Here is a 23,985-nt window from a genome sequence, read left to right as displayed (position 1 = left end):
AGGGGTGCACAGTTTCCAGTATCATAAATTTTAGTTGGTCTGTGTAGGGTAGGGTTGCCACCCGGCCGGTATTTTACCGGCCTAGCTGGTAAAATACCTGCCAAGGCCGGGGCCAGTATTACAAATTTACCGGCAATGTAGCTGCCGGTAAATTTGTAATACGATCAAAAGGAGCCCTCGGTCTGCCCCCAATCCCCTGCAACGTACCTTTTTTTTTTTTGCCTCTTCTAGCGTCCGCGGGTCTCCGTCGTGTGGCCCGCCCCTTTTGCCATCATGTCCCGCCCCTTTTGAGGCCCCGCCCCCAGCAGCCGGTAAATTTTTTTATAAAAGGTGGCAACCCTAGTGTAGTGCCTTTTCCAAATACTACTTAAATACAGGAACAAAGTATTACCTTTGGAGTGATATCACCTCCCTCCCCCCCCAGCAGCCTAACAACAGAACAATGGGAAGATAACAGCTCCCTTCACAAGATAGCTGACAATTTCAAAATAAACCGCTGTATACCTCAAAACTATATTTGAGGGGAAAAAAAACAATAGCATAGTGTATCATTCTAAATTAGTTTGCCACCAAACAAGTGTTTAGCGTCACTTAACTCAGTGCATCCCAAAGGTTGCTTTTAAGGGCTCTTACAGACGAGCGTTTTTTACATGCGCTCCCCTGCGTTCCGTTTTTCTGCGTTCAGCTGCAGCGGAGCGCAGGGATAGACGCATTACATTTTTTCCAATGGGGCTGTACTCACACAGGCACGTGTAGGTGCCGAAAAATACAGCATGTTGCGTCTCAACCTGCGTTCGGCGCCTGTGTGAGTACAGCCCCATTGGAAAAAATGTAATGCGTCTATCCCTGCGCTCCGCTGCAGCTGAACGCAGAAAAACGGAACGCAGGGGAGCGCAGGTAAAAAACGCTCGTCTGTAAGAGCCCTTACTATGGTGATTAGGGAGAAATAACATTAAAGGGATCCTGTCATCGGAAAACATGTTTTTTTCAAAATGCATCAGTTAATAGTGCTGCTCCAGCAGAATTCTGCACTGAAATCCATTTCTCAAAAGAGCAAACAGATTTTTTTATATTCAATGTTGAAATCTGACATGGGGCTAGACATTTTGTCAATTTCCCAGCTGCCCCTGGTCAAGTGCTGAAAGAAGATCTAAGAACAACACTCAGTAAAATCCATGTCCCACTGCGACACATTCAGTTACAATGAGTAGGAGAAACAACAGCCTGCCAGAAAGCAATTCCATCCTAAAGTGCTGGCTCTTTCTGAAAGCACAGGAACGACATTTTATATTGTAGAGTGAATTATTTGCAGTGTAAACAGTGTAATTTAGAAATAAAAAATATATCATACAAATAATGACTGAATACCTTTAAAGGGGGCAGACATTTCTCAAATTATTCCAAAAATATACCAATGCTTTATGTAGGTATACCGATTTGGGATCTGTTATTTGGAAACCCGTTCTCCAGAAAGTTCTAAATTATGGGAAGGCCATCTCCCATAGACTCCATTTTAATAAAATAATTAACAGTTTGAAAAATTATTTTCTTTTTCTCTATAATAATGATACATTGCCTTGTATTTGATTCTAAGGTCTAACGAATCTTTATTGAAGGCAAAAAAAGCTAATTGGGTTTAAGGTTTAAATTATTTTTAGCAGACTCAAGGCATGGTGATCCATATTACAGAAAGATCCCTTATCCAGAAAACCCCAGTCCTGAGCATTCTGGATAACAGGTCCCATACCTGTATATAAAGAAAAGTTCTTCTTAAAGAAAAATGCATTTTTCCTTTAATCCATTTCAGCATACATGTGCATCTATTAGGAACCACTCCGAAACATCAGAGATCCCCTGTTGACAGTAAACAGCACACTGACTTGACGGCATTAATGTTATTAGTGTAATTACAGGTGTCCAGCTTAGTGCTGATCAGCCTAGGCATGGAAACTGAACATTAGCCTTGCTTTTAGTTTAATCTGTTTATCCATGTATTCCATCAAAAAGATGAGAGAATAAAAGAAAATAGTATACAAGGCATCAGCACTACCAAGAATTACACATAAATTGTCATTCAAAATGGCTGGGCAAAGTAAAAAAAAAACAAAGGCATTAACCTTCATGCAATTTTTTTACATTGCTCCAATTCTACCTTCCCAGGCACAACTTTCTCCTAGAATGGGGCACATTTTGTATGCAATGAATTGAATGGATTCTGTATGCATAATTGCATGTGGAAATGTGCTGGGAGCTTCGGCATTTTTTCCAGCAATGAGCACAAATATGCATAAAATCTCATATTTTTGTTGCTTGCCTCATTATTTTAATGTTCACCTGCTTGTGTGCAGTCTTGTCATAATTAGGGTGGCTGCAGGAGCCCACCAATGAGATATTTGCATAGCATCACCTAAGTGCAGAGACACGCTGCTATTTCGGGAGATTAGTCACCCAGCAACAAATCGCTTCTTCTTCGGGTGACTAATTTCCCCGAACTACCTTCCCTGCCTCACAAGGAAACTTCAGACGACTTTGGAAAGCCGAGTGCCATCCCGCCCGCTATTTACATTCTAGGAGGGGGGATTAGTTGCCTGAAAAAGAAGCGAATTGTCTCTGCCCTTAAAGTGGCCCTGGCAACAGTCACCAGTTTATTAGAGAAATCCTGAATGGCCAATCAATATCTGAGAAATTTGGGCAACTTTGGAAAGCTGAAGCGACTTGTGTGGTTTCCCACCAGCGTTTCACTTTACTGCTTTGTTTAGAGGAGATTAGTAGCCTGTGATAGAGGAGATAAATTGTGGGCTAATCTCATCTGAAGGTGGCTACATACAGGCATATATAATACAGGCATATATAATCTTACGATTTGGGTCCTTTAGACCGATACAGCAGCTAATCAGAGAGTATGGGCCCCCAGCAAAGTAACTAGAGGGGGCGGGCCCTGGCGCAGGACGTGCAGCATGCCCCCCGGCCCCCTCCGTGAGCCCGGAACTGGCCGGAATAAGTGAATTAGGGCCTCATGGGCCCCCCATACCTCCTGGGCCCCCCTGCAGCCGCAGGGTCTGCTTCCTCCAGTGTCGGACTGGGATGCCAGAGGCCCACCAGAAAACCTTAGACCGTGGGCCCACCTTAAAACCTTAGACAGTGGGCCCACTTTCCAAACTATTATTCCTCCTTCCCTCTCTCAGCCTCTTATTCTTCTAGTCTTTTATATCTACTTACTATATTTTCCATTATTAAGCATTTTTCCACTTGAAGGATAAGGATCATGAAATAGGCTAAATGGTTAGCAGTAAGAGGGCCCACTGACACCTGGGCCCACCTGGAGTTTTCCTGGTATCCCGGTGGGCCAGTCCGACACTGGCTTCCTCTATAGTTACACCCCTGGTCCTGTCCTATTACGTTGATTTGAGCTGCAGGACTCAGGCATGGAAAAGGTTAAACAAACAGAACACAGAAATTCCTCGGGAGAGAAAGGTAAGTGGGAGGGGCCTACACACCCACCCCTTCAGTGTGAACACGCCCCTTTCCTCTCCACTTGCTGGATCCGGGTAAACGTTCCCAGACACAGCAGGTGCAGCTGAGAGGTAAGTGATCCAAGCAGGATTTGCCTCTATTCTAATAAACGCGCTGTCTCCTATCACTGTGTAATGTAAGTGCTTCTCAGCTCACTAGTGGGTGAAAATGCTTGCACTGAACTACTGACTACTTTGCCTTCATTTGGGCTTATGCTGGCATATGGCTGGGATTTGTCACTTTACTTAGAGGCGTAACATTGCCTGCGCTGTGGCTCTGATTGCAAGCTGTGCAGATTAGGAGCAACATACCTGTCACGTGGCGTGTGCTAGATATAAATGGGCAAATAGTTCCATCTTCATGTTATTCTAATGACCATTTGTACCTTATGTGTAACTGTAACTCTATCTGTAACATCCTAATTTATTGCCCATGAATACCTTTCACTGATCTAACAGAATATATGCTGTGCCTTTCTAGCTTTCATTTGTATTTTGCCTGACGAAGGGTCCTTGGTGATCCGAAAGCTTGCAATTTTTTTTTTATTGTTAGCTAATATAGGTATCACTTCTACAATACTTTTTGTATTTGTTTGTTTTTTATTTGTTACCTTATGTGTGTAAGCCAATCACATGTCAGTGAGGCACCCTTACTCTTTTCATGGGAAGTTCTGCAGATACATATTGCATGCTGTGTGCTTGTATATATACTATGTATGTGTGTTACCGTCCTTGCTGTATGTTCTGTGTATACAATGTACTAAGTGACATGTTCTTTCAGTGCTGTATATAAAATTCCTGCAGTGCTATACAGCAGTTATTAAGTGTGTATAGCGGTTGCAATACGCAATTATTCTGATTCAGCCTCATATGCGCACACTAGCATACCTCCCAACATTTTGGAAGTAAAAAGAGGGACAAACATTTTTTTTGCACGTAGTGCAGCAAATTTTTTTGATCACGTCCCTTTCTGTGGCCACTACCCCTAATTACCATGTTCATTTTACAAAATTTGACAGGTTATGAAAGTTTGGATATATTTCTCCTTATCTAAACTGTTTTTTTGAGTCTTAAAATTGTTAGAAAGTATCTTATTTGCACCTGTTAGCTGTTCTGGGCTCTCTGCTAAAAGCCAATTAAGTTAGAAACTTGTTTTTTTTTTCTGACTGTTCAGTGCAGAGAAAAAAGGGACTTTCCAGTACAAATGAGGGACTGCAGGTTGAGCTGTCAAAAGAGAGACTGTCCCTTCGAAAAAGGGACAGTTGGGAGGTATGCACTAGTCATAAAATATCATTATTCTCTTAGTACATGCACAGTGTAGTACTGCTGTTTACAGTAGAGGCATTTAGACTGAGATTCAAAATAGGCTCTGACATTTCAGGTAAACAGAGGTCCACACTGGTCACACAGCAGCCCAAACAGCCTCCCACCAGCCCAATAAATAGTGACTGGCTATGGCAACTTACAGCAGCCCCTCTGGCATTTGCCCACAGATTGCCAGTCTGGGCCTGCATTCAAAGCACCCTAGATGAGGTAAAAATCTCTCTTTTTAGGATTATACAGTTTATACGTAATTTTGCGGAGAAGGTCTCAGTTCAATATCAGCTATATGTGCCTGGATTTTCAGGGATAATGTACTCGGGGGCAATGATGTGTCTGTGTGTATCTTTTGGTAACAGTCTGTGAACATGGCAAGTGTGTAGAGCAGGATCTAGATCTACCAGTAGACCTTTAGCTGGTGATCAGTAGATTTTAAGACACTGTCAACAAACAGCTTGTCTATATCACCCTCCTGTTTCATGCATTTCATTCAGATGTTCATTACGTTAAGGTTACATAAGAAATAGTTGTTTGTTAAATATAGCACTATGCACTTTCTCATATATCAATATTTAAGTAATATTTTCCATGGAACAGAATGCTAACAATGCTTTTATGGATGTAGATCATAATGGGACAACATCACTAAAAGTACATCTCACATTAGTAAAGTATGGGCCCTCCTGGTGTAAAGTATTTAAAGGGGTGGTTCAACTTTACAATAACTTTTAGTATGTTATAGAATGGCTAATTCTAAGCAACTTTGCAATTGGCCTTAATTTATTTTTCTTGCATATAGGAGAGGGAAAGGCTGTGTTTACTTGGGGGTGCCAAAAGTTAGGCACCCCAAGTGTTTGTATATACGTACATGAAACCGGGTTGGTGCTCCTATCAGCAGAAAACTGCACCGGTCTGGGGGTTCTTCAAGCAAGCACCACTGAGCCATTCTTCTTCTTACTTCACGTGGGAGTGAATGCGCAGTAGGGCAGAAAAGCAGAGCTTCAACAAAAAACCCTGCGAAATTTGAAGAAAGAAGAAGAAGGAAGCAGATTGCTCCCTAGTGCTCACTGGAAGAACCCCTGGGCCGGTGCAGTTTTCTCTTGATAGGAGCAGCGGCCTGGGTTGTCAGGTAAGTATATATAATCTCTTGGGGGTGCCTAACTTTTGGCACCCCCGAGTAAACTCAGCGTTTCCTTCTCCTTTACGGTTTCTGAGTTACTGTTACTGTTTACCTCCTGACTCTTTCCAGCTTTCAAATAAGGGTCACTGACCCCAACGAAAAAAAACAAATGCGGTGTAATGGTAAAACTACACTGGAGATTTTGATAAGATTATGTGGCTCATATTTTATCTGATCTTGTCATGCAACACCACGAGATTTGTAGGATCACCCTATAGCTGGAATGTAAAGTTGGATCAGATAATGTCGGATAGTGTCGTTTGTTCATGCATCTCCATCTAACAGTCAATGTATTTCAATGGGAAACTTTAGTCAGACTCCATCAGATTATCGCTGAACTCCACGAGCGTTTTTTTTGCCTGATGGCGTCGCCACGATTAAACGCAGGTGACAAGTCGGACTGAAAAATCACAGGTATAAACTACATTTCATCCGACACAGCAAGAATGTCAGATGTGATTGCCGCATGCTGTGTCTTCATCCAACAGTCGTGTGTAATTTAAACCTGCAATTTTTCTATCAGTCCTGTTATATTTGGACGCATCTGACTTGTCGCCTGCATTTTATCAATGTGACACCATCCGTCAGAAAACACTTGTGGAGTTCAGCCCTACATCTCATTGGAGGAAGACGCAGCATGCAGTGTACCCATCTGTCAGTTGTGTTGTGTCAGATGGACATTTACATGTATTTTACACATTAGATTTCTATATCAGTCCCATTTTGACCCATGCGACTTTGTCAATGCTAAGTCGATCTGACACCATCCGACAAAAGCGATTTTTATTGCTTATCTTTCTATGCAGCCCCTCTCCTATTCATATTTCAGACATTGCATGGTTGCTAGGCTAACTTGGACCCTAGCAACCAGATTGCTGACATTGCAAACTCGAGAGCTGCTGAACAAAAAGCTAAATAACAATGAAAATGAAAACCAGTTGCAAATTGTCTCAGAATATCACTCTCTACATCATACTACATATTTTAAAGATGAACAACTCCCTTTAAACGCTAAAAGAATATGATAATTTGTGGGGAAAAAATGCAGGCGTCACGTCAGAAATAAGGTAAGTAATAGCATTGTCGGATGGTGTCGCAGCGTTTATCCGACGCAACATGACTGTCGGATGCATATGCTGCACGCTGTGTCTGCATCCGACAGTCTCGTCGGGTCAATGCTGCGACTTCATCCGACATTTCCATCTCTTACCTTATTTCTGTTGCATCTGATGTGACGCCTGAGTTTTTGCGCAGCTCATCGGATTACGTGGAAATCGTCCGTGGAGTCCTACCCTAAAACAAAAGAATAATAATTGCAAATTGTCTAAGAATACTGCATCATGCTAATAGTTTAAATTATGCATCTCATTTTGGGAAGTGTGGGTATATACTGTAGTGCTGCACAGTGTTTTGCACAGTTCTATGCTTGAATGTAAATTCCAGGAACTGTAGGGGTCATTTATTTATGGGAAGATTGTGTGCAAAAAAATGGCTCTAATCAGCCATTTTTCTTTTGCACGTTGCAGACTGCCTTTCTCTGTCCCAGAATTGTCTTTGCACTCTGTTTCAGAAGTGTTCCATGCTACCTCTGTCACCCCTTAGTGCGCTTCTGCCTTCCCCCCTATGTTTTTATAAGAAATAATAACTCCTTTATATGGAGTATTTGTTCTATGCTTGAATATGTCCCTGTGTAGTAAAATGGGTGCTTCACCTTCAAGTTAACTTTTAGTATGTTATTGAATAGCTAATTGTAGGCAACTTTATAATTGGTCATAATGTTTTCCTTTTTTTTTAGTTTTTTAATTATTCTGACTTTCTAGCTTTCAAATGGGAGTCACTGGCCCCATCTAAAAACAAATGCTCTGTAAGGCTATATTATTATTACCTTTTTTTTACTCATCTTTCTATTCAGGCCCTTTCCAATTCATATTCCAGTCTCATAATTAAGTCAATTCATGTTTTCTAGGGTTATTTGGACCCTAGCAACCCGATTGCTGAAATAGCAAACTGGAGAGCTGCTGAATATAAAGCTAAATAACAGAAAATAAAAGCCAATTGAAAATTGTCTCAGAATATTACTTTCTACAATATCCTAAAACTTCATTTAAAGGTGAACTACCCCTTTAACAAACTTTACAATTTAGACATGATACTGTTACAGCAATTGAATAGGTTAAATTTGCCACTTTAATAAACCATAAGAAAAGCTTAACCGCCTAAGGGTCCTTACACACAAGTGTTTACTCCACCACATAAAAATGCACGGGTTAATGGAGACCATCCATCACTGTGTTGCCTGTACCCATGTCACCATACCAGATGTAGATGAGATGCAACATGGAGCATGTTTTTGGCACCCCCAGTGATATATGACTGTGCTTCTCCTTTAATCAGTGCTTTGTAATGTCACTAGTGGGTCCTGACTTATTGAAACTAGAAATCTATATTAAAAAACAAACTACCATTGCTTTAAGTTATAAGGATATTAGGAGGTATATTTATCAAAGAGTGAAGTTAGAGATCTCCACAGTCCGCAGAGTGAAATACCGGCTCTCTCCATTCATTTCTATGGGATTTTTAAAGGCGTGTTTATCAAATGTTGAACTTCCACTACCACCCTTTGATAAATACACCCTTAAAAATCCCATAGAAATAAATGGAGAGAGGCGTTATTGCACTCTGACTGTGGAGATCTCTAACTTCACTCTTTGATAAATATACCCCTATGTGTCCCTTTGGACTTCCATGACCTGTGTAAATGCACTTGATCATTGTGGATCTGCTCAGTGGCTTATGTTTTACAATAAGTGTGCATTATTTCCTATATACGTGGTACATAGTGGTGTTATGGCTATAACTCAATTCTTTTGCAAAGAATAATAATAGTTAAAAAAGTAATATAAATACCACATGATGTTAGAAGTTATTTTGCAATATAGCGCAAATGTTCCCTTGTGGTGTTTACATGGCTTTCCATAACTAGTCGCAATATGCTTATCTTTTACAATAAATGGTATATTATTCCCTAGTCAGTTACAACACAGCATTCCAATCCCTGCATCACCGTCCTTGTTTGCAACTGTCAGGGTCAAAGTTTCCCAGTACAGCACCTTCATGTGTATTAGCGGTACAATAAATGCAATACATACACAGTATGTATTGCAGATCTATCATATGTAAGAGGTGGCTCTAATAGGTTGACACCACACGGGCTGATCCATCCTGACTCTGGCATCAGCCTCCTTGCCTGCACCCAGAACCATTGGGTTGGTCCGGATCAGGCCCGGACTGGCAATCTGTGGATTCTGGCAAATGCCAGAGGGGCTGCTATAAGGTGCCATAGAAAGTCAGTATTTAGTGGGCTGATGGGGGCTGTTTGGGCCTCTATGTGGGCTGATTGGGCCTCTGTGTACCTGAAATACCAGGGCCTATTTTAATTCTCAGTCCGGACCTGGTCTGGATGCAGAAATACACAGTGGATTTCAGCTCTGAAATGCAGATATGGGACCTGTTATCCAGAATGCACAAGAACTGGGGTTTACTGGATAACGGATCTTAGGTCTACTAGAAAATCATGTAAAAATTAAATAAACCCAATAGGCTGGTTTTGCTTCCAATAAAGATTAATTATATCTTAGTTTGGATCAAATACAAGCTACTGTTTTATAATTACAAAGAAAAAGGAAATGCTTTTTTTAGAATTTGGATTATTTTGATAAAATAGAATCAATGGGAGATGGCCTTTCCGTAATTCAAAACTTCCTGGATAATGGGTTTCTGGATAACGGATCCCATACCCGTATCGAGTTTTGCTGCTAACATCCGCCATTAGTGCCAACACCCGGGCCAACGCAATGGTTCTGGGTGCAGACAAGGCAGAAGGCTGATGCCAGCGTAGGGGCTGATTGGTCTGCATTTTTCAGCTGCCAGATTTTCAGCCCCTTATAACATATTAGCTTTATGTGTTTCACCACAAGGTAATGCATAAACGCTGCCCATTCTATCATTGAGTGCCTGTACTTACTGCATGAAACCACAGAACACAAAGCAATGTAACTGGATATTGCGCATGCATGCTGTCTCTGGGACATCACTTAATATGTGCATCAGTGTGCTTCAGTATGGCTGCCCAGTGTTGAGCAGTGCAATATGTGGTGGAGGTGGGCGCAACTAAGTAGTATTTTCCCCATCCAGAGTGTGAAATTTATAGTGATAGATGCCCTTTAAACTTTTAGGGGCAGCTTTATTACGGATCGAGTTGTGTTTTCCAGTTGTTATTTTTTTTGGTCAAAACCTACATTTTTGGGTTAAAATAAAAATCACAATTTTTTCTCAATTTATTATACCCCGACCCTGGAAATAGCTCTAATCCGAAAATACACCATCTAAAACCTGTTGAGGTCATGTAGTCAATGGCAGAGGTCCCTTGCTTGAACCATTTGAAGTTGTTAACAGCTTTCATGATGTTTGGGTTTTGAGGGTTTTGCCTGAAAACTTGATCAATTCGAGCGATTCAAGTTTTTTTTTTTTCCAAAAACTTTCCGGGTTTCGCAACTCGAACTCACTGAATTGAGTTTTTTTCCATTCGATTTCTTAAATAATAAACTATTCGAGTTGTGAGTTCATTCGAGTTAGTTCGAGGTATAAAAATAGCTCAAAAAGCACAAACAGTCGACCTTTGATAACTCCATTGGTGTTATATGAACAGTGGAATGATAAGACATTTTGCAGTTAGTCCTTCTGACCTCAACACACTTCTCAATTTGCATGCAGCCTGATGGTACACCATGATTTTTATACCTGTATCAGACCACCTCCTGTGATATTAGAATGTAATGGGGTGGTAACATCTTCAGAGGGGTTGGAACAGACTATTGCAGTCACCAAAGTAGGAGACTGCTGGGTAAGGGCAAGGCCACTGAAACCACACGCGACATGCGTTTTTCATGCATTTTTTAGCACGTAGGTTTCTTTTCCCAACATGCACTTCTCATTGTTCTCATTGAAAATTTGGACGCCATATATAAATTATGCAAAGTGTGGTTTCAAACGTGCAGATCCCATAGAGTCTATTGATTTGGTAGTTTCTTGACGTATTGGCATTTCTGCTGAAAAACGCCAATACTGGCGTCCTGTGGCGGATTTCGGCTTGCAAGCCCCTGTGAGAATTGCCATAGTGTGTTTCCATTAGTTTCAGTGGTAGTGCCGTCTATGGGTATTCACGCCTGGCGGAGTTTTTTTTAAAAACGCTGCGTAAAAACGCCACGTCTGGCCTTGCCCTAAAGATTGACCCACAAAAAATGTTTGTCAGCCTGACCTACATTAAACTGAGTACCACTACTCCTTCAGCCAAAACTAGGCTTTTTTTCACAGATCTGCTATTCAGCTGACTTCTGCTACATTGTTTCAGGAGTAAGAACCACAGATGCAGAGAAGAGAAAGGGACAAAGAAAAACACCTTTCAATAGCAGTTTAGATTCACAAATAACATTAAAATCAATGAACGTTTTAAACGAATGTATATGAGAAAGTTGCATGTAGTTCTGTTATTAGTCATTAGTCGCTGGGTAGCAATTTTTTAACAAAAAAAACAAATTTTTTTTAAATTTTTCCCCAGAATGCCATTCAATGACAAGCAATGGACAAATGTTATAAGTCATGACCCTGCAATAATATAGCCGTTTGGTGGACCCTCCCTGGACAAATACATTTCATCCTGACAGAACCAGAGTAACTAGTAGTGCAGCACATTGTGTGGCTAATGTCTGCGGCAGTGAGAGGTTTAACTAGCTGTCAGTACATATGTACACATCGTACATACCTCACATTTGTTTGCCTTACTGACGCAATGCTTTTATTGCGAGGGAAAATCTAACAAAGGCACAAAGCACGCAGTTCAAGTTAGTCAACGACACAATGAATATTCAAATATTGCTTAGTGGCCGAGGCATTTGTGGTGCCAATGTACAGTAGAACTTTTGACTTAAGGTGGGAGAGTTGCCCTGGAGATGTAGGGGACCCATTAGGGCACTGTCTCTATAATGTCTTCTACCCAAAGTTAAGGCGCTCCCATAATTATTATACGGTGGGGCCCAGTAACTTCTACTTATGCTGCTGTCTTCCAGTTCTGTTTCTGGCCCAACAATCCCAAATAAACAAAGAAAGATGGGCTTATGGGAAAACAGGTGATGTTTTGGGGGGTCATGGCTGTGCCTATAAGAGATAAAGGAAAAGGGTCGGCATTTTTTTTTTTTTTTTTGGAAAACTGGAACCAGAATAGCAGTTTGGCAGACACTTCATATAACAGGGCCGGATGATGTTGCACAGAGATTTATTCAGGCAGGCTCTGTTTTATATTGAGGTACAAGTGGGACCTGTTATCTGGAATGCTTGGATTTTTCAAATAAGGGATTTTTCTGTATACCTTAAAGGAGAATTCAACCCTAAACTTAAAAAAAACCCTACCCCCCTACCCTACATAGACCCCCCTCCCTCCTCCCCCCACCCTGGGCAAATGCCCCTAATGTTTTACTTACCCCTCGGTGCAGATTCAGGTATTGGAGTTCACAGACGCCATTTTCTTTCTTCGGTAATCTTCGGAATGAGACCGGCATGTCGGCGCATTCGCAGTTGGAGCAATTTTACCCAATAGGACTGTTTTCCCACCAATATGAATTAATTATATCTTAGTGAGGATGAAGTGAAAGGTACTATTTTATTATTACAGAGAAAAAAGAAAAACATTTTTAAAAATTCAAATTATTTCATTAAAATGGAAGATGGCCTTCCCGTAATTCAGTGCTTTCTGGAGAACGGGTTTTGGCATATCAGATCTTTATACCTTTACCAGAATTGCCCCCGGTTCTGATCTCGCGATCTAAATAGCAGAGCCCCATAATTCCTAAATATTGTGTAATGCCCAGGTGTTCTTTTCATCTTAGAAATTTAGGGGCTCATTTCCAATACCATTCTGTTAATCCTGATGTTAATCCTTAATGGATTCTGACAATATTTTCCTGCACTGGAATGAATGGTGCCAGTTTGGAAAAGAGAGTGTTAAATATGATATTATAATAAAAAAAAACACTACATTAGACCTAATTCAGATGAACATACATAGTGTAATATACAGTATTTAGTTATATTGTTATTAAACAAGACGTTGTTATCTGGAACACTGATCTCATTATTGGGTTCCTTGATATTTACTTTCTGTATCGCTTCTGTGTAGCCAGGTTACACTCACACATTGGGCAGGTAGAGTACAAGTAGATAAAAGTCATTAAAATACAGTATCACCGCGGAAATTTATTCAATCTCTCTATGAGTTTAGCGTATACAGTCTAGGACCTGTAGACAATTTATTCCCAATTCACAAATATGAGGACAGGTAGACACATGTACAGGTATGGGACCTGTTATCCGGGACCTGGGGTTTTCCGGATAATGGATGTTTCTGTAATTTGGATCTGAATTCACTTGAGTACAAACAGGTAAGAATGCAATGGAATCACTTTGCTGATGTGTACGCTCAAACTTTAATTTTTTTTTACTTGGTATCTGGTTGCTAGGGCTTAATTACGCTAGTAATTTGGCAGCTGTTGGGCAGTTGGAATACAATATAGTAACTCTTTGAAAACAAGTATAATCAATTTGAAATTAAGAATTCTGATCAAATTTGTTGTTTTGGTTTTTAGGGTATTTTATATTAGCTGGCCAGAAAAGGGCAGGATAAGGAGGCTAATGATTTAATAAATAATTTAATAAAAATACACTCAAAAAGCCAAATGAAAAGTGTTTAGAATAGACCCATCTATAACATAAAAAATCTATGGAAAGTGCACTTGCTCTTTAAGATCATTGTGATAGCAGACACTACCCTGTGCAAATGCCAACAGAAACCAATCAAGTCAAAACTGATTGGTTGCTGTTAGCAACTGCACTGGTGCAATTTAGCATCCATGTTCATAAATTAGCCCCACATTTTTCCTGCCGCAAGATTCTGATGCTGCTCCAGACTGATAGCGGGAGGCCTAGTTTGTGCTAGTGGAATATTGGTAGTCTGGGGGAACGTGGCAGCATTCATCTCTGATTTCTTTGGCCTCATAAAGGGGATAGAAGAGTTAACATCAGTGAGTAGTGAATGAGTGTGACATGGCTTAAGGTGTTACGTGGCAGAAAGATTTGGCTGCTGCATTGTTAAACACAAGTAAGCTGATTAGCTGTGAATACTGTTATTGTTTCTGGTTTAGCAGTAGGAATAGGATTTACCCCCCGTGACTCTGTTTTGCTGTATTAAAGGTGCTAAATAGGCTGCTACCTTGTCATACTTATTCTGTACCCCTATAATGACACAAGGAACCTCGTTATTGTCCCCTTTCTCATCCCATGTACTACTCTGCTGCCTTTAGTGGTTTTGGGCTCTATCCTCAGCACTGAAAACTTTTGTTTCTGTTTTGAGAAATTATTATTTAAACCAGGGGGCAGCGACCTCTAACCCTGCCTAGTGTTGTTGAACTTCAGCTTCCAGTATTCCCACTGATCAGGATCCCATATTCTGTAAGTGCAGGCTATTCCCTCTCTTTTAGGCCCCCATGTCTTTGCCACCACCACCTTAACATTATATATACTCGCTGTATCTAGTGGTACCAACTGTATTATCAGACATACTCGCTGTATCTAACGGTACCAACTGTATTATCAGACATACCCACTGTATCTAATGGTACCAACTGTATTATCAGACATACTCTCTGTATCTTATGGTACCAACTGTATTATCAGACATACCCGCTGTATCTAGTGGTACCAAACTGTATTATAAGACATACTCGCTGTATCTAGTGGTACCAACTGTATTATCAGATATACTCGCTGTATCTAATGGTACCAACTATATTATCAGACATACCCGCTGTATCTAATGGTACCAACTGTATTATCAGATATACCCGCTGTATCTAATGGTACCAACTGTATTATCAGACATACCCGCTGTATCTAATGGTACCAACTGTATTATCAGATATACCCACTGTATCTAATGTTACCAACTGTATTATTAGATATACCCACTGTATCTAATGGTACCAACTGTATTATCAGATATACCCCTTGTATCTAATGGTACCAACTGTATTATCAGATATACCCACTGTATCTAATGTTACCAACTGTATTATCAGATATACCCACTGTATCTAATGGTACCAACTGTATTATCAGATATACCCACTGTATCTAATGGTACCAACTGTATTATCAGATATACCCACTGTATCTAATGTTACCAACTGTATTATCAGATATACCCCCTGTATCTAATGGTACCAACTGTATTATCAGATATACCCACTGTATCTAATGGTACCAACTGTATTATCAGATATACCCACTGTATCTAATGTTACCAACTGTATTATCAGAAATACCCACTGTATCTAATGGTACCAACTGTATTATCAGATATACCCTCTGTATCTAATGTTACCAACTGTATTATCAGATATTCCCACTGTATCTAATGTTACCAACTGTATTATCAGATATACCCTCTGTATCTAGAGGTACCAACTGTATTATCAGATATACCTGCTGTATCTAATCGTACCAACTGTATTATCAGACATACCCGCCGTATCTAGCGGCACAACAAAAATTTGCATATAATATGTTCAACTGCAATACTCATTTTTTGAAACCAATACAGATGCCCTACTGTTTTTGGATCTTTGGCTGGGAGGGTCAGATCTAGCTTAGCCATGTGCTTTGCCCTTGCCAACAATCAGATTGTGATATCGATCGGGCAGGTTTGATTTTTCTGTCGGATTGAGGACCACATTGGCTAGATGATGTGTTCCTTGCTCTGATGGCTTGTATCCCTGCCGTTGTAATCTCATCTTGTTGCCCTAGGGCCAACGATTTTATTAAGCCTGATATCGCCCACCTTAGGGGAAAGATCTGCCCATTTGGTGACATTGCCAAACAAGCCGATCTTATAGTTTATGGCTGTTGCTTTGGCTTCCCATACAAAGTGATGAGCTGGCAAATTGAAGCTCTACCTTACTACATTGTAAGACTATCTTTTTACTACTCTATAACCGGCCACCCTTTGTAGCACCATATAATCATAGTCATTATCCCAGTACTCAACCTACCCTTCCTGTTTTCAATACATGAATTTCCAGTTTTAACTCTCCAGCTCTTGCTGGACTACATCTCCCTCCATGCTCAGATGTCCACTGGGAACACCTCCCTCATAATAAAATGCTTCACTGTTTCATAGTACTACTGAATAGTTATATTCTATTAATGTCTATTAAGTGAGGTACTTACAGCACTGATTTGTTTAACTTGAATCCATCACCAAAAATGGGAATTGCCCCTATAAAATTCAGCCTATAAATATATATAGTGTATTTACTGCTCTCCACTGCAGCTGTTGCTTGTTAATGCTGCTTCAGTTATGTCCTCAATGTGGCATTAGTTTTTTTCTGAAAGAATGTGAATAATAGGCATTAACATCCCTTTGTTTAAATTTTGAGGACAATTATGTCCCATTCTCTCTTTTTAATTTAACACGGCTCACATCTGCATTCATTTTACTCCTAACTATTTCAGCAAAGGTAATGGCTGCACTGTACAGTGATCAGACATGCCTTCAGTTTTATTGCTGGCTTTTCCTGCAGTAAATCTATTAGTTTGGCCCTGCAAACATAGCCAAACATATGCAAATTCTTACTACTCTCTGCCAGTAGGTAAATTAGAATCTGGCTGTTCATTTGTAAAGCCAGCACAAAGGTGTGTAAACATTGCGGACATAGCTATGCAAGTTTGCATGTACCTACGGAATAATATTCTGCTGTTGCAAGTAATTATAATAGTCTGCTGTTGCAAGTAATCTGCAAGCCAGAATATGGTAACGGGGTATGTAATTTATCATACTTGCAACTATATATATATATATATATATATATATACATATATATATACATATATCGTGTTGAAATATATATACTGTATATATAATCCAGTAAATGGACCCGCACTCGTTCATATAAGTGAAATAAATGTGCTTTATTCACAAGTTCATTTCCAACGTTTTGGTCCTCTCTGGGACCTTTTTCAAGGAGAGGACCGAAACGTTGGAAATGAACTTGTGAATAAAGCACATTTATTTCACTAATATGAACGAGTGCGGGTCCATTTACTGGATTATAACATTAAGCTTTGACCAACGCACCACCATCGACAGAATTGAATCTGGGAGGAGTGCGTTCACTGTACCGACATTATATATATATATATATATATATATATATATATATATATATATATACACACACACACACACAAACACACAGTTGCAAGTATGATAAATTACATACCCTAGTACCATATTCTGTATTTATCTATATGTGTGTGTGTGTAGGGATCATTATAGGAGAAGGAAAGGCTGTATGTACTTGGGGATGCCAAAAGTAGCCTCCAAGTGATTGTATGTACTTACCTGAACCATGCGCCCTTGCCCCTATGAGCAGAAAATTGCACAGGTCGGGGGACTCGTCCAGCGAGCACCACAGATCGATCAGCTTTGCGCTTCTTCTTTCTTCACATGGGTGTGAATGTGCAGTATCGCGAAAAGCCGAACTTTAATGAAGAAGTTGGCTATTTTGTTCTACTGCACATGTGTCTGCCCTGGGAAATTTGAAGAAAAAAGAAGGAAGCGATTGCTCCGAGGTGCTCGCTGGAAGAACCCCCGGACCAGTACAGTTTTCTCCTGATAGGAGCACCGGCTCAGGATGGGAGGTAAATATATATAATCACTTGGGGTGCCTAACTTTTGGCACACCCAAGCAATTAGGCATTTCCTTTAAGTATACAGAATTAGTTACAGGCCTAAACAGAATGTAAAAAATCTTATGTGACCCAATAATTTAAGACTCATTTGCCAACATAGAGCAAGGTGCAAAACTGAATGGTTTCTATAACAACATTAGCACCCAATTAGCTTGTTGATATTGACACCAAACTGGAGTCTGAAGTTGGCTATACATGTATCATTGATATTGTACTAAATGATTATTGATGCGTGTATGGCGACCCACTGATCCTGATGGATATCCTTGGGTATGTGATAGGCCAGTGTATGGCTGCCTTTATGTCAAGTTGGTGTTAAGGTCCCCATAGATGTGACGATTCCTCTTTGTGAACGACCGATTTCAGTGCAGTCCGACCAATCCGCCAAATTATTGTGCGGTTAGTGGGAATCGAACGATCACACGATTTTTTGGCCGACATCTGTCAGAAAATTGATCGGCCAGGTTTAAAAATCTTTATCGGTCCCAGTGCAATCTATCTATGTTTGCAGGGCCAAGCAGGCAGCTACTCTTCAGTTTTGCTGGCGATATCGCCTGGTCTTTTTAGTTGATGGACACATCGTACATTTAAACGATCATTTCGAGATAATGATTGGATCTTTTAAAAATCTTTACATCTATGGCCAGCTTAAGATTTCCATGAAGAGCGGTCACAGATCTATCTGTTATATCAAACTGTATAACTAGGGACAATGAATGAATGGGACTGGAATTTCAAATCTTTGGTTTTCATACAGTATTGCAGGGTCGGACTGAGGGGTCCCAGGGCCCACCGGGGCTGCAGTCCAGGGCCCCCCTCCGGAACCCCTGGCCCCCCCTGCCGTGCCGACACACGTGCGCTTGTTTTTCCGGCATTTGCGGCACGAAGGAGCCAGCAAATTGAGGATCTGAGTGTGGATCTGGGTCGGTGGGGCCCCACAAGAGCCGTTTTTTTTCCCAGTGTCCCGCTGGCCCAGTCCGACCCTGCAGTATAGCATTGTATCTGTGTTTCTCCTACACCAGTCTCAGTCTTTGTTGCAGCTAGGGTTGCCACCTGGTCAGTATTTTACGGGCCTGGCCGGTAAAAATGATGGTTGATCCCAATGTTATTAATAGGGAAAAAAGATAAATACATAGGAAGGCCGGTATTTTTTTCCAGAAAAGGTGGCAACCCTAGTTGCAGCCAGTGAAAATTATACGTGATTTTTATTTAGTGTGGAAATGCCAGGGCCCATTCTGAATCTTACTTGGGGCCCAGGGTTCATTGTATTTTGCCCTCTGCATGTGGACTTTGTATTTGTGCACTGAGCATTTGTGGGTGATATGAAAGCACAACCTCACACTTTCAATATGAACAAATGGGGGCACATTTACTAAGCTCGAGTGAAGGATTCGAATGAAAAAAACTTCGAATTTCAAAGTATTTTTTTGGGTACTTCGACCATCGAATAGGCTACTACGACCTTCGACTTCGATTCGAACGATTCAAACTAAAAATCGTTCGACTATTCGACCATTCGATAGTCGAAGTACTGTCTCTTTAAAAAAAAACTTTGACTACATACTTCAGCAGTTTAAACCTACCGAGGTACAATGTTAGCCTTTCTAAGCTTTTTTTGATCGAAGAAAAATCCTTCGATCGATGGCTTAAAATCGCTTAAAATCTTCGAATCATTAGATTCAAAGGATTTTATCGTTCGATCAAACGATTTTTACTTCGATCGATCGTGGGATTTGTGCTAAATCCTTCAAATTCGAAGGATTTAAATTCGAGGGTCGAATTTGAGGGTTTATTAACACTCGATATTTGACCCTTGATAAATGTGCCCCATGGTGTTATCCATAATTGATTTTGCTTTAGAACCCTGATAACTTTTTTTCTGACTTCTTAAAGGGGTGGTTTACCGTTAAGTTAACTTTTAGAATGTTATAGAATGGCTAATTGTAAGCAACCTTTCAATTGGTCTTCATTTTTTATAAAATAGTTTTTCAATTATTTGCTGCCTTCATCTGACTCTTTCCAGCTTTCAAATGGGGATCACTGACCCCATCTAAAGAAAACAAATGCTCTGTAAGGCTAAACATTTATTGTTATTGCTACTTTATATTCATAGTCCAATTTCTTATTCAGCTAAATGATTGGTTGCTGGGTAATGTGGACCCTAGCAATCAGATTGCTGAAATTGCAAATGAGAGCACTGAATAAAAAGGAAAATAACTCAAAATCCACGAATAATAAAAAAATGAAAACCAATTTCTCAGAATATCACTCTCATCATGGGAAAAGTATGATGTAGAGAATGATTTTCTGAGATGTGAGTCATTTAATTAATATTATTAAAGCAAACTGTAACCAACGATTGTTGGTGATTGTGTGGGGGAGGCATATTATTACTTTATTTAGCCAAGGGTATTTGTTCTAGTTAATTTAAAGGTTTACCTAAAACACAACTTGTGTTGATGATTAAGTGTCTGCTGATAGAGGCTGGAATACAGTCATACAGTACAATACAGTACAGATTAGGGATGCACCGAATCCATTTTTTTGGATTTGGCTGAACCCCCGAATCCTTTGTGAAAGATTCGGCTGAATACTGAACCAAACCCTAATTTACATATGCAAATCCGTGAGGGGAGGGAAAAATAGAGCTGAAAAAAAAATAATTTTCTTCCTTGTTTTGTGATGAAAAGTCACATGATTTTAAGGATTTGGATTTGGTTCGGCCAGGCACAAGGATTCGGCTGAAAATGTCTGAATCCTGACCGAATACCGAACCCAATCCTGGATTCGGTGCATCCCTAGTAAAGATATAGTAAATAAGCAAGTTGAAAATGAGCCAATCCAAATTCCAGTAAATGGATTCACTTTTGCGTAACAAAGACACACATGAAGTATATATAGGTATGGGATCCGTTATCCAGAAAGCTCCAAAGTATGGAAAGGCCATAGACTCCATTTTATGCAAATAACACATTTTTAAAAATGATTTCCTTTTTCTATGTAATAATAAAACATTACCATGCATTTGACTTTACCAAAGATATAATTCATCTTTATTGGAAGCAAAACTGGCCTATTGGGTTTATTTCATGTTTATTTGATTTTCTAGTAGACTAGATCCAAATTATGGAAAGATCCATTATCCGGAAAACCCCAGCATTCTAGATAATAGGTCCCATACCTGTACCCAGTTATGGCTGTAGGGTTTACTAGTATAAGTTAGGCATGCTGGTGTGCTGGGCACAATGATATTCCCTTGAGTTTGGTAAAAGCAGTGAAAGCTGTAAAATGATTATTTACTTTCCCTTGAAACACTGTTGGTTTCAATAATCCCCAAACCCCCGCGCACTCGTGACCAACTGTTCCACATGAATTAAATGTTTCAGTGGAAAGTCTCAAGGGAGCCACGTAGCCAGATTATGCTCAGGTGAGCTCAGCACCACGTGTTCTGTTTGGAAGTGCAGAGGAACTTTCCAGAGCCGTGTTTGTGTAGCTATCCTTGTCTAAATACACACAGAAGATTGATGGAGTATGGGGACAAAACAACACCAGGAATTGGGTTAACCCTTTCACTGCAGGGTCATCACAACATAAATATAGTGAAGACATTTCTGTGTAGGGTTTTGAAGAAAAATTTGAGAACTACCGTAAATAATTTTTCAAGGCACTGGAATAAGGGGCCTGCACCAGATTTTGTCCTGCAGCTAGGGTTGCCACCTGGCCGGTAAAAAGGATGGTTGATCCCAATAGGGAAAAAAGATAAACATTTAGGAAGACTGGAATCTTTTTCCAGAAAAGGTGACAACCCTACCTGCAGTCCATGGGCTTATAGCTACACTTTCTGTTGAGTAACCAATACAAGATTGATGTCACTGTATATTTCAAGCTCAATAAAAGAGTTTCACTTTAAAGGGATTGTTCGCCTTTAGGTTAACTTTTAGGGGCAGATTTATCAAGGGTCGAAGTGCAAATGAAAATTTTGAAATTCTAATTCTAAGTTTTTTATTGTTAAATTCGACTAGGGAATAGTTAAAATTCAATTCGAGTTTTAAAAAAAACAACTTAATTTTCAAAATTTATCATGTACTGGCCCTTTCAGAATTTGAATTTGACTATTCGCCACCATAAACCTGCCAACTTACTGTTTTAGCCTCGTCCTGGGATCCGTTTGGAGTTGTTTGTAGCCATTCCCGGACTGGCAATCTGTGGGTTCTTGCAAATGCCAGAGGGGCTGCTATAAGGTGCCATAGAAAGTCACTATTTAGTGGGCTGGTGGGGGTTGTTTGGTCCTCCGTGTGGGCCTCTGTGTACCTAAAATGCCAGGGCCTTAAAGTGGAAGCTCCGAGACCCCCCTACGGTACCATTGTGGAAAAAATTGGTTAATGATGCTCTTCCTATGTACAGGCTGACCTACCTGAGTAGAGGTTGCCCGGAAAAATTTGCTAAAATTTGGGATCCCTGGACCTCATGTCAAGACACCACCACGGACATGGACTAACTCTTTGGGCATAATATGTCTCCTGGACTGTCCAACGGGTGGCCCAACCACCAATTCCCCCTTCCCCAACCTTTTATTTTTCCCCCCTTCCCTTTTTTCCTTTTTAATTTTTTCCCACTGTATGCTTTGTGTTCTTGTTAATGCAAAAATAAAAGCTTTAAAAAAAAATGCCAGGGCCTATTTCAATTCTCAGTCCAGACATATTTGCAGCCTTCCTGAAAATCTACTTTTCTTTGGAGATTAGACTTCGATTCGAGTTTGCGGGTCGATCCCATTCATTTGAAAAATGGAAATTTTTTAATAAATTGCAGTTAGTCGAATTTTAAAAAAACTCCCGTGAACTCTAAATTCGGCCCTTGATAAAATCTGCCCCTATATAAGTTATAGAATGTGCTGTTATTGGCAACTTTTCAGTTGATCTTTATTTTTCTTATTGTTTTATTGTTTTTAAATTATTTGCCCTTTTCAGCTTGCAAATGGGGGTCAAAAAAACTATTGGTCTGTGAGTCTACAATTTTATTGTTATTGCTATTTTTTAGTAATTATCTTTCTATTCAGTGTGCCTACAGTTCATATTCCAGTCTCTCATTCAAGCCACTGCCTTGTTGCTGGAGTAAATTGGACCTTAGCAAACAGATAGTTGCTGAAATTCCAATCTGGGAAGCTACTGAACAAAAAGCTAAATAATTAAAAAATGTTAATTCTAAGCAACTTTTCAGTTGGCCTTCAGTTTTTCTTATTTTATAGTTTTTGAATGGTTTGCCACATTCATCTGACTCCATCCTGCTTGTCTTTAACTTGCTTGCTTATCTTTATATTCTTGTCATTTCCTATTCATGGTCCAGTCCCTTCTTTAAATCAATGCATGGTTGGAAGAATAATTTGGAATCTAGCAACCAGACTGCTGAAATTGCAAACTGGAGAGCTCCTGTATAAAAAGCTGAATAACTCGAAAAACACAAATAATAAAAAATTAAAACCAATTGCAAATTGTCTCAGATTATCACTCTCTACATCATACTAACAGTTAATTTTAAGGTGAATAACCCCTTTAACATTTCTAAGGAGGATCAGGCAGTTATTAGTTTCTATGCCAGTTCTGGAAAGGTCACTGCTTGATTTGTGTAAAGAAATTATAATAATAACAGCTATTTTTGTATAAAGTTCAAACTCCCTGCATATCTACAGCAAATAGGAGAAAGGCAGCCTTTTCTTTTGTGAGAACTAGATAGAAAGATAAATGGACAATGCCTGTGCAAAGATCAGTGGGAGTTATGCTTTAACATAGTAAGATTTGCCTGAACTCCCAGCCTTGTAATCCATAGAAACCAGTGAGTTAACTGTTAGTATGATGTAGAGAGCGATATTCTGAGACAATTTGCAATTGGTTTTCAATTTTTATTGTTTTGAGTTATTTAACTTTTTATTCAGCATCTCTCCAGTTTGCAATTTCAGCAATCTGTTTGCTAGGGCCCAAATTACCCTAGTAACTATGCATTGATTTGAATAAGAGACTGGGAAGTTTTCATTAGAGTAGCACAATTTGCCCTTTATTTATTTTTAGTCTTTTGCAATGGTTAATATATGTTTTTGCCATTAGAGGGGGTCTCACTACA

The 23,985-nt window shown here is 39.9% G+C and overlaps 1 protein-coding gene across 1 annotated transcript in view; it reads left to right on the top strand.

Annotated features, from left to right (window-relative positions):
- The first annotated feature begins 3,462 nt into the window (after nucleotides 1-3,462).
- Nucleotides 3,463-23,985, top strand: part of cracr2b.L (calcium release activated channel regulator 2B L homeolog) — a 53,105-nt gene continuing 32,582 nt past the window's right edge. Inside the window, exon 1 of the mRNA XM_018257534.2 lies at nucleotides 3,463-3,584. The gene's annotated coding sequence lies outside the window, so the exon portion shown is untranslated. The remainder of the gene's footprint in view (nucleotides 3,585-23,985) is intronic.

The sequence above is a fragment of the Xenopus laevis genome, chromosome 4L, assembly GCF_017654675.1.
Source record: "Xenopus laevis strain J_2021 chromosome 4L, Xenopus_laevis_v10.1, whole genome shotgun sequence".
NCBI classification, from domain to species: Eukaryota; Metazoa; Chordata; class Amphibia; order Anura; family Pipidae; genus Xenopus; species Xenopus laevis.
Note: the sequence above shows the minus strand (reverse complement) of the source record. Positions and strands in the feature narration are given on the sequence as shown.